Below are 12961 nucleotides of genomic sequence, written 5' to 3' on the forward strand. Positions count from 1 at the left end.
CACAACAACACACAACAACAACACACAACAACACACAGCAACAACACAACAACAACACATCGTTGTGTGTTGTTGTTGTGTTGTGTTGTTGTTGTGTGTTGTTGTGTGTTGTTGTGTGTTGTGGTTGTTGTTGTTGTTGTGTGTTGTGTTGTTGTTGTTGTTGTGTGTCATTGTGTGTTGTTGTTGTGTGTTGTTGTTTTGTTGTTTGAGTTGAATCCAAAGCTGAGGTGAAACGCTGACGCAGCCGTTCGCTCGCTCAGCGTTTTATTCACTGACCGACTTTAAAACGTCTCAAACGCTGAACAACAGGAAGTGTGCGTGATGATGAAACAACACGTCTGACCCTGAACGTGATGTCACATCCTGTGGGCGTGCGTGTGAGGGCGCTGTAACCACGGCGACCTTTAAAAGGCTGAGGCGCCGCCTGGTCTCTGCATCATGGCGAGGGATCGAGTGAACGCCGGCGTGAAGCTGCTGATGTGTGTGAACGCTGTCTGTGGTAAGAACACACACACACACACAGACACACACACACACACACACACACACACAGACACAGACACACACACACACACAGACACAGACACACACACACACACACACACAGACACACACACACACACACACACACACACACACACACAGACACACACACACACACACAGACGTGACGCCCTGCCTCTGTTGCAGCCGGGGCTCTGCTGGTCCAGACCCCGCCCTCGGTCTCGGTGCGCCCGGGGTCGAAGGTCAGCCTGGGCTGTGACATCACTCAGATGGGGGGGCGCTGCTCCCAGGTGGCGTGGCTGCGTGTCGGGGGGGCGGGCGTCGTCACGGTGACCTCTCAGGCTGTGACGGCGCCGCAGAGCACCACGCTGTGTCTGCTGGAGCTCGCCAGCGCCGCCCCGCAGGACGCCGGACGCTACTACTGCGTCTACATCAACGGGCTCATGCTGCTGACGGGGGACGGGACGGCGCTCAGAGTCACAGGTTAGAGACCGCTAACACCACTAAAGCAGACCGTTAAGTTTAGAAATCACAGACAAACGTTTCCTTCAGTATCAAAGGAGTCGAGCGAAGGTTCTGGTTCTGGTTCTGGTTCTGGTTCATGGTTCTGGTTCTGGTTCATGGTTCTGGCTCTGGTTCTGGTTCTGGTTCATGGTTCTGGTTCTGGTTCTGGTTCATGGTTCTGAACCTCCTCCTCAGGGTCAAGGCTCCACGGTCCGCTGGTCGAGCTCCTGGCTCCTCAGGACCGGAGCGAGGACTCCTCCCTCCCCGTGCCCCTGATCTGCCTGGTGTCTGGACTGGAGGACAGCGCCCGGGTCTCAGTGGACTGGGAGGTGGACCAGGAGGTGGACCGGGAGGTGGACCGGGGGGAGGACCGGGAGGTGGACCGGGGGGAGGACCGGGGGGAGGACCGGGGGGGGGACCGGGGGGAGGACCGGGGGGAGGACCAGGAGGAGGACCGGGGGGAGGACCGGGGGGAGGACCAGGAGGAGGACCGGGGGGAGGACCGGGGGGAGGACCGGGGGGAGGACCGGGGGGCCCGGGGCCTCCAGAGTCCCACTGTCCTCTCTGACGGTGAGGACGGGGTCATCAGCGTACAGGTTTACGTTCCTGCTTCCACCTGGAAGAGAGGAGCTCAGGTGACCTGCGTGCTGAGGGACGGAGACCTGCAGGTGAGGAGGAGCGTCCGCCTCAGGACCGGTGAGTTCAGGCTCCTAGAGTTCACTTTAGCACACGTTTATGCTCCTAGAGGACACTTTAACACACGTTGATGCTCCTAGAGGACACTTTAACACACGTTTATGCTCCTAGAGGACACTTTAACACACGTTTATGCTCCTAGAGGACACTTTAACACACGTTTATGCTCCTAGAGGACACTTTAACACACGTTTTTGCTCCTAGAGGACACTTTAACACACGTTTATGCTCCTAGAGGACACTTTAACACACGTTTATGCTCCTAGAGGACACTTTAACACACGTTTATGCTCCTAGAGGACACTTTAACACACGTTTATGCTCCTAGAGGACACTTTAACACACGTTTATGCTCCTAGAGGACACTTTAACACACGTTTATGCTCCTAGAGGACACTTTAGCACACGTTTATGCTCCTAGAGGACACTTTAACACACGTTTATGCTCCTAGAGGACACTTTAGCACACGTTTATGCTCCTAGAGGACACTTTAACACACGTTTATGCTCCTAGAGGACACTTTAACACACGTTTATGCTCCTAGAGGATACTTTAACACACGTTTATGCTCCTAGAGGACACTTTAACACACGTTTATGCTCCTAGAGGACACTTTAGCACACGTTTATGCTCCTAGAGGACACTTTAGCACACGTTTATGCTCCTAGAGGACACTTTAGCACACGTTTATGCTCCTAGAGGACACTTTAACACACGTTTATGCTCCTAGAGGACACTTTAGCACACGTTTATGCTCCTAGAGGACACTTTAACACACGTTTATGCTCCTAGAGGACACTTTAGCACACATTTATGCTCCTAGAGGACACTTAAACACACGTTTATGCTCCTAGAGGACACTTTAGCACACGTTTATGCTCCTAGAGGACACTTTAACACACGTTTATGCTCCTAGAGGACACTTTAGCACACGTTTATGCTCCTAGAGGACACTTTAACACACGTTTATGCTCCTAGAGGACACTTTAACACACGTTTATGCTCCTAGAGGACACTTTAGCACACGTTTATGCTCCTAGAGGACACTTTAACACACGTTTATGCTCCTAGAGGACACTTTAGCACACGTTTATGCTCCTAGAGGACACTTAATTACACGTTTATGCTCCTAGAGTTCACTTTAACACACGTTTATGCTCCTAGAGGACACTTTAACACACGTTTATGCTCCTAGAGGACACTTTAACACACGTTTATGCTCCTAGAGGACACTTTAGCACACGTTTATGCTCCTAGAGGACACTTTAGCACACGTTTATGCTCCTAGAGGACACTTTAGCACACGTTTATGCTCCTAGAGGACACTTTAACACACGTTTATGCTCCTAGAGGACACTTAAGCACACGTTTATGCTCCTAGAGGACACTTTAACACACGTTTATGCTCCTAGAGGACACTTTAACACACATTTATGTTCCTAGAGGACACTTTAGCACACGTTTATGCTCCTAGAGGACACTTTAACACACGTTTATGCTCCTAGAGGACACTTTAACACACGTTTATGCTCCTAGAGGACACTTTAACACACGTTTATGCTCCTAGAGGACACTTTAGCACACGTTTGTGCTCCTAGAGGACACTTTAGCACACGTTTATGCTCCTAGAGGACACTTTAACACACGTTTATGCTCCTAGAGGACACTTTAGCACACATTTATGCTCCTAGAGGACACTTAAACACACGTTTATGCTCCTAGAGGACACTTTAGCACACGTTTATGCTCCTAGAGGACACTTTAACACACGTTTATGCTCCTAGAGGACACTTTAGCACACGTTTATGCTCCTAGAGGACACTTTAACACACGTTTATGCTCCTAGAGGACACTTTAACACACGTTTATGCTCCTAGAGGACACTTTAGCACACGTTTATGCTCCTAGAGGACACTTTAACACACGTTTATGCTCCTAGAGGACACTTTAACACACGTTTATGCTCCTAGAGGACACTTTAGCACACGTTTATGCTCCTAGAGGACACTTTAACACACGTTTATGCTCCTAGAGGACACTTTAGCACACGTTTATGCTCCTAGAGGACACTTTAACATACGTTTATGCTCCTAGAGGACACTTTAACACACGTTTATGCTCCTAGAGGACACTTTAGCACACGTTTATGCTCCTAGAGGACACTTTAACACACGTTTATGCTCCTAGAGGACACTTTAGCACACGTTTATGCTCCTAGAGGACACTTTAGCACACGTTTATGCTCCTAGAGGACACTTTAACACACGTTTATGCTCCTAGAGGACACTTTAGCACACGTTTATGCTCCTAGAGGACACTTTAACACACGTTTATGCTCCTAGAGGACACTTTAACACACGTTTATGCTCCTAGAGGACACTTTAACACACGTTTATGCTCCTAGAGGACACTTTAACACACGTTTATGCTCCTAGAGGACACTTTAACACACGTTTATGCTCCTAGAGGACACTTTAGCACACGTTTATGCTCCTAGAGGACACTTTAGCACACGTTTATGCTCCTAGAGGACACTTTAGCACACGTTTATGCTCCTAGAGGACACTTTAACACACGTTTATGCTCCTAGAGGACACTTTAGCACACGTTTATGCTCCTAGAGGACACTTTAACACACGTTTATGCTCCTAGAGGACACTTTAACACACATTTATGTTCCTAGAGGACACTTTAGCACACGTTTATGCTCCTAGAGGACACTTTAACACACGTTTATGCTCCTAGAGGACACTTTAACACACGTTTATGCTCCTAGAGGACACTTTAACACACGTTTATGCTCCTAGAGGACACTTTAGCACACGTTTGTGCTCCTAGAGGACACTTTAGCACACGTTTATGCTCCTAGAGGACACTTTAACACACGTTTATGCTCCTAGAGGACACTTTAACACACGTTTATGCTCCTAGAGGACACTTTAACACACGTTTATGCTCCTAGAGGACACTTTAACACACGTTTATGCTCCTAGAGGACACTTTAGCACACGTTTAGTCTCCTAGAGGACACTTTAACACACGTTTATACTCCTAGAGGACACTTTAGCACACGTTTATGCTCCTAGAGGACACTTTAACACACGTTTATGCTCCTAGAGGACACTTTAGCACACGTTTATGCTCCTAGAGGACACTTTAGCACACGTTTATTCTCCTAGAGGACACTTTAGCACACGTTTATGCTCCTAGAGGACACTTTAGCACACGTTTATGCTCCTAGAGGACACTTTAACACACGTTTATTCTCCTAGAGGACACTTTAGCACACGTTTATGCTCCTAGAGGACACTTTAACACGTTTATGCTCCTAGAGGACACTTTAACACACGTTTATGCTCCTAGAGGACACTTTAACACACGTTTATGCTCCTAGAGGACACTTTAACACACGTTTATGCTCCTAGAGGACACTTTAACACACGTTTATGCTCCTAGAGGACACTTTAACACACGTTTATGCTCCTAGAGTTCACTTTAACACACGTTTATGCTCCTAGAGGACACTTTAACACACGTTTATGCTCCTGTGTGTGTGTGTGTGTGTGTGTGTGTGTGTGTGTGTGTGTGTGTGTGTGTGTGTGTGTGTGTGTGTGTGTGTGTGTGTGTGTGTGTGTGTGTGTGTGTGTGTGTGCAGCAGAGTCCAGCTCGTGTGTGTATCTAATCTCTGCTGTGGGCGTGGTGTGTGTCATCCTGCTCGCCGTCACGGTGACACTCATCATCCTGTTGTCATGGCGACAGCGAGGACTCGGTGAGTTCAGCAGCGACTTCAACACAAACTTTACAAAGTTCATCAAATATAAAAAATCATATTTTCATAATGTTTCGTTTTCCTTCACAGAGTCAAACTCAGAGGACGTCAGAGACGAGGTGAGAGTTCACACTGATGAGGTCATGATGAGGTCACGATGAGGTCATGATGAGGTCATGATGAGGTCACGATGAGGTCATGATGAGGTCACGATGAGGTCATGATGATGTCATGATGATGTCATGATGATGTCATGGTGATGAGGTCATGATGAGGTCATGATGATGAGGTCATGATGAGGTCATGATGATGTCATGATGATGTCATGATGATGTCATGATGAAGTCATGATGATGTCATGATGATGTCATGATGATGTCATGGTGATGAGGTCATGATGAGGTCATGATGATGAGGTCATGATGACGTCATGATGATGTCATGATGATGTCATGGTGATGAGGTCATGATGATGAGGTCATGATGATGTCATGGTGATGAGGTCATGATGATGAGGTCATGATGATGTCATGATGAGGTCATGATGATGATGTCATGACGATGATGTCATGATGATGATGTCATGGCGATGATGTCATCCACAGGCCTCAGCTGATCTTCACTACGCCGCTCTGAGATTTGACGCTTCAGGAAGAAGAAACAACTGAGACTGTTCTCCTTTAACCGTCTACACTTAACGGTCTCCTTTAACCGTCTACACTTAACGGTCTCCTTTAACCGTCTACACTTAACGGTCTCCTTTAACCGTCTACACTTAACGGTCTCCTTTAACCGTCTACACTTAACGGTCTCCTTTAACCGTCTACACTTAACGGTCTCCTTTAACCGTCTACACTTAACGGTCTCATTTAACGTCTACACTTAACGGTCTCCTTTAACCGTCTACACTTAACGGTCTCCTTTAACCGTCTACACTTAACGGTCTCCTTTAACCGTCTACACTTAACCGTCTCCTTTAACCGTCTACACTTAACGGTCTCCTTTAACCGTCTACACTTAACCGTCTCCTTTAACCGTCTACACTTAACGGTCTCCTTTAACCGTCTACACTTAACCGTCTCCTTTAACCGTCTACACTTAACGGTCTCCTTTAACCGTCTACACTTAACCGTCTCCTTTAACCGTCTACACTTAACGGTCTCCTTTAACCGTCTACACTTAACGGTCTCCTTTAACCGTCTACACTTAACGGTCTCATTTAACCGTCTACACTTAACGGTCTCCTTTAACCGTCTACACTTAACGGTCTCCTTTAACCGTCTACACTTAACGGTCTCCTTTAACCGTCTACACTTAACCGTCTCCTTTAACCGTCTACACTTAACGGTCTCCTTTAACCGTCTACACTTAACCGTCTCCTTTAACCGTCTACACTTAACGGTCTCCTTTAACCGTCTACACTTAACCGTCTCCTTTAACCGTCTACACTTAACGGTCTCCTTTAACCGTCTACACTTAACCGTCTCCTTTAACCGTCTACACTTAACGGTCTCCTTTAACCGTCTACACTTAACGGTCTCATTTAACCGTCTACACTTAACGGTCTCCTTTAACCGTCTACACTTAACGGTCTCCTTTAACCGTCTACACTTAACCGTCTCCTTTAACCGTCTACACTTAACGGTCTCCTTTAACCGCCTACACTTAACCGTCTCCTTTAACCGTCTACACTTAACGGTCTCCTTTAACCATCTACACTAAACGGTCTCCTTTAACCGTCTACACTTAACGGTCTCATTTAACCGTCTACACTTAACGGTCTCCTTTAACCGTCTACACTTAACGGTCTCCTTTAACCGTCTACACTTAACCGTCTCCTTTAACCGTCTACACTTAACGGTCTCCTTTAACCGTCTACACTTAACGGTCTCCTTTAACTGTCTATACTTAACGGTCTAAACTTAACCGTCTCCTTTAACCGTCTACACTTAACGGTCTACACTTAACGGTCTACACTTAACGGTCTCCTTTAACCGTCTACACTTAACGGTCTAAACTTAACGGTCTAAACTTAACCGTCTCCTTTAACCGTCTAAACTTAACCGTCTCCTTTAGTGACTAAACTTAACCGTCTCCTTTAGTGTCTAAACTTAACCGTCACCTTTAGAGACTAAACTTAACCGTCTCCTTTAGAGACTAAACTTAACCGTCTCCTTTAGAGACTAAACTTAACCGTCTCCTTTAGTGACTAAACTTAACCGTCTCCTTTAGTGTCTAAACTTAACCGTCTCCTTTAGAGACTAAACTTAACCGTCTCCTTTAGAGACTAAACTTAACCGTCTCCTTTAGTGTCTAAACTTAACCGTCTCCTTTAGTGTCTAAACTTAACCGTCTCCTTTAGTGACTAAACTTAACCGTCTCCTTTAGTGACTAAACTTAACCGTCTCCTTTAGTGACTAAACTTAACCGTCTCCTTTAGTGACTAAACTTAACCGTCTCCTTTAGTGTCTAAACTTAACCGTCTCCTTTAGAGACTAAACTTAACCGTCTCCTTTAGAGACTAAACTTAACCGTCTCCTTTAGAGACTAAACTTAACCGTCTCCTTTAGTGACTAAACTTAACCGTCTCCTTTAGTGACTAAACTTAACCGTCTCCTTTAGTGACTAAACTTAACCGTCTCCTTTAGAGACTAAACTTAACCGTCTCCTTTAGTGACTAAACTTAACCGTCTCCTTTAGAGACTAAACTTAACCGTCTCCTTTAGTGACTAAACTTAACCGTCTCCTTTAGAGACTAAACTTAACCGTCTCCTTTAGAGACTAAACTTAACCGTCTCCTTTAGAGACTAAACTTAACCGCCTCCTTTAGTGACTAAACTTAACCGTCTCCTTTAGAGACTAAACTTAACGGTCTCCTTTAGAGACTAAACTTAACCGCCTCCTTTAGTGACTAAACTTAACCGTCTCCTTTAGAGACTAAACTTAACCGTCTCCTTTAGTGACTAAACTTAACCGTCTCCTTTAGTGACTAAACTTAACCGTCTCCTTTAGAGACTAAACTTAACCGTCTCCTTTAGAGACTAAACTTAACCGTCTCCTTTAGAGACTAAACTTAACCGTCTCCTTTAGAGACTAAACTTAACCGTCTCCTTTAGAGACTAAACTTAACCGTCTCCTTTAGTGTCTAAACTTAACCGTCTCCTTTAGAGACTAAACTTAACCGTCTCCTTTAGAGACTAAACTTAACCGTCTCCTTTAGTGACTAAACTTAACCGTCTCCTTCAGTGACTAAACTTAACCGTCACCTTTAGAGACTAAACTTAACCGTCTCCTTTAGTGACTAAACTTAACCGTCTCCTTTAGTGTCTAAACTTAACCGTCTCCTTTAGAGACTAAACTTAACCGTCTCCTTTAGAGACTAAACTTAACCGTCTCCTTTAGTGACTAAACTTAACCGTCTCCTTTAGTGACTAAACTTAACCGTCTCCTTTAGTGACTAAACTTAACCGTCTCCTTTAGTGGTCTAAACTTAACGGTCTCCTTTAGTGGTCTAAGCCTGTTTCTCTGTATTAAAGGTTCAATCATAACTGAATCTGTGTTTCATAATAAAACATTAACTGAGACTCTGAGGTTTCGTCTTCTTTCGTTGTCAGATCAAAGCGTCGCTGACGTGATGACAGCTTCCTGTGGAATGAGGACACAGGAAGTGCTCACTGACCTTCTTCTTCTGCGTCTTTGTGTCGACACGCTCCTTCCTGTTTCCTGTTTCCTGTTTCCTGTGAAACTCGCTGATATTAAATTATGTCAAAACATAAACGTACCCAAACACAGAGCAATGCAGCTTTAAGTGGACATTAGAGAGAACGCAGCTTTAAGTGGACATTAAAGAGGACGCAGCTTTAAGTGGACATTAAAGAGAACGCAGCTTTAAGTGGACATTAAAGAGGACGCAGCTTTAAGTGGACATTAGAGCGAATGCAGCTTTAAGTGGACGTTAGAGAGAATGCAGCTTTAAGTGGACGTTAGAGAGGACGCAGCTTTAAGTCTTTTTTAGGTCTGTCTTCACTCTTCAGACCTGAAGATGTTGTTGACAGTCTGAGCTTTATGTGGACGTTTAGTGAAGCACCTGAGGAGAGACAGACAGGTGAGAGACAGACAGGTGAGAGACAGACAGGTGAGAGACAGACAGACAGGTGAGAGACAGACAGGTGAGAGACAGACAGACAGGTGAGAGACAGACAGGTGAGAGACAGACAGGTGAGAGACAGACAGGTGAGAGACAGACAGACAGGTGAGAGACAGACAGGTGAGAGACAGACAGGAGAGAGACAGACAGACAGGTGAGAGACAGACAGGTGAGAGACAGACGGGTGAGAGACAGACAGGTGAGAGACAGACAGGTGAGAGACAGACAGGTGAGAGGCAGACAGGTGAGAGACAGACAGGTGAGAGACAGACAGGTGAGAGGCAGACGGGTGAGAGACAGACAGGTGAGAGACAGACAGGTGAGAGAGAGACAGGTGAGGGACAGACAGGTGAGAGACAGACAGGTGAGAGAGAGACAGGTGAGGACAGACAGGTGAGAGACAGACAGGTGAGAGACAGACAGGTGAGAGACAGACAGGTGAGGGACAGACAGGTGAGAGAGACAGGTGAGAGACAGACAGGTGAGAGAGAGACAGGTGAGAGAGAGACAGGTGAGAGAGAGACAGGTGAGAGACAGACAGGCGAGTACAGAGAGACAGGTGAGAGAGAGACAGGTGAGCATAAAGCATCACCTGCATCTTTCTGTGCTAATGCTAATGATAATGCTAATGAGTTCATGAGGCTCTGGCACTGGAAATCACAGCTAACTGCAGCTAGCACAAGCTAACAGCAGCTAACGACAGCTAACGGCAGCTAGCACCAGCTAACATTAGCTAGCATAAGCTAACAGAAGCTAGCACCAGCTAACAATAGCCAGCACAAGCTAAAAGCAACTAGCACCAGCGAACAGCAGCTAACACTAGCTAATACTAGCTAACAGTATCTTTAGTTGGATCTTCTTCCTTTAGTGCTGATTATTAAATTATAATAATATTAATATAAAGTTATTAAAATTATGATAATATTAATATAAAGTTATTAAATTATAATAATATTAATATAAAGTTATTAAATGTATAATAATATTAATATAAAGTTATTAAATTATAATAATATTAATATAAAGTTATTTAAATTATAATAATATTAATATAAAGTTATTAAATTATAATAATATTAATATAAAGTTATTAAATTATAATAATATTAATATAAAGTTATTAAATTATAATAATATTAATGTAAAGTTATTTAAATTATAATAATATTAATATAAAGTTATTAAATTATAATAATATTAATATAAAGTTATTAAATTATAATAATATTAATATAAAGTTATTAAATTATAATAATATTAATGTAAAGTTATTTAAATTATAATAATATTAATATAAAGTTATTAAATTATAATAATATTAATATAAAGTTATTAAATTATAATAATATTAATATAAAGTTATTTAAATTATAATAATATTAATATAAAGTTATTAAATTATAATAATATTAATATAAAGTTATTAAATTATAATAATATTAATATAAAGTTATTAAATTATAATAATATTAATGTAAAGTTATTTAAATTATAATAATATTAATATAAAGTTATTAAATTATAATAATATTAATATAAAGTTATTAAATTATAATAATATTAATATAAAGTTATTACAATTATAATAATATTAATATAAAGTTATTAAATTATAATAATATTAATATAAAGTTATTAAATTATAATAATATTAATATAAAGTTATTTAAATTCATAATAATATTAATATAAAGTTATTAAAATTATAATAATATTAATATAAAGTTATTAAAATTATGATAATATTAATATAAAGTTATTAAATTATAATAATAATAATATAAAGTTATTTAAATTATAATAATATTAATATAAAGTTATTAAATGTATAATAATATTAATATAAAGTTATTAAAATTATAATAATATTAATATAAAGTTATTTAAATTCATAATAATATTAATATAAAGTTATTTAAATTCATAATAATATTAATATGAAGTTATTAAATTATAATAATATTAATATAAAGTTATTAATTTATAATAATATTAATATAAAGTTATTAAATTATAATAATATTAATATAAAGTTATTAAAATTATAATAATATTAATATAAAGTTATTAAATTATAATAATATTAATATAAAGTTATTAAATTATAATAATATTAATATAAAGTTATTAAATTATTAAATGTCTCGGACGCCAGATGGCGCCAAACGACCTGTCAATCTCCTGGTAACCCGGGGCAACCACACACACAGGAGAGCAGCGATTGGCTGCCGCTGCCTCCTCAGACGTCACGCGCACAAACAAACTCTGGGACAGAGAGAGCGAGAGCAGCGGAAGCCACGAGCCCGGTCACGACCTTCAAAATAAAAGCGGAGAGGCCAAAAGGATGTTTGAGGTTTAAAAGCTTAGAAACAGAATTTTAACAGAATAAAAGATAAAGTTTATCATGTTATTGTAAAGTTTATCATGTTACTGTAAAGTTTATCATGTTAATGTAAAGTTTATCATGTTAATGTAAAGTTTATCATGTTAAGGTAAAGTTTATCATGTTAATGTAAAGTTTATCATGTTAATGTAAAGTTTATCATGTTACTGTAAAGTTTATCATGTTAATGTAAAGTTTATCATGTTAATGTAAAGTTTATCATGTTAAGGTAAAGTTTATCATGTTAATGTAAAGTTTATCATGTTAAGGTAAAGTTTATCATGTTAATGTAAAGTTCATCATGTTAATGTAAAGTTTATCATGTTAAGGTAAAGTTTATCATGTTAATGTAAAGTTTATCATGTTAATGTAAAGTTTATCATGTTAAGGTAAAGTTTATCATGTTAAGGTAAAGTTTATAGTTGTTAATGTAAAGTTTATCATGTTAATGTAAAGTTTATCATGTTAAGGTAAAGTTTATCATGTTAATGTAAAGTTTATCATGTTAAGGTAAAGTTTATCATGTTAATGTAAAGTTTATCATGTTAATGTAAAGTTTATCATGTTAAAGTAAAGTTGATCATGTTAATGTAAAGTTTATCATGTTAATGTAAAGTTTATCATGTTAATGTAAAGTTTATCATGTTAATGTAAAGTTTATCATGTTAATGTAAAGTTTATCATGTTAAGTTTATCATGTTAAGGTAAAGTTTATCATGTTAATGTAAAGTTTATCATGTTAAGGTAAAGTTTATCATGTTAATGTAAAGTTCATCATGTTAATGTAAAGTTTATCATGTTAATGTAAAGTTTATCATGTTAATGTAAAGTTTATCATGTTAATGTAAAGTTCATCATGTTAATGTAAAGTTTATCATGTTAATGTAAAGTTTATCATGTTAAAGTAAAGTTGATCATGTTAATGTAAAGTTTATCATGTTAAGGTAAAGTTTATCA

The sequence above is a fragment of the Echiichthys vipera genome (assembly GCF_963691815.1).
Source record: "Echiichthys vipera genome assembly, chromosome: 8".
In the NCBI taxonomy this organism is placed as follows: domain Eukaryota; kingdom Metazoa; phylum Chordata; class Actinopteri; order Perciformes; family Trachinidae; genus Echiichthys; species Echiichthys vipera.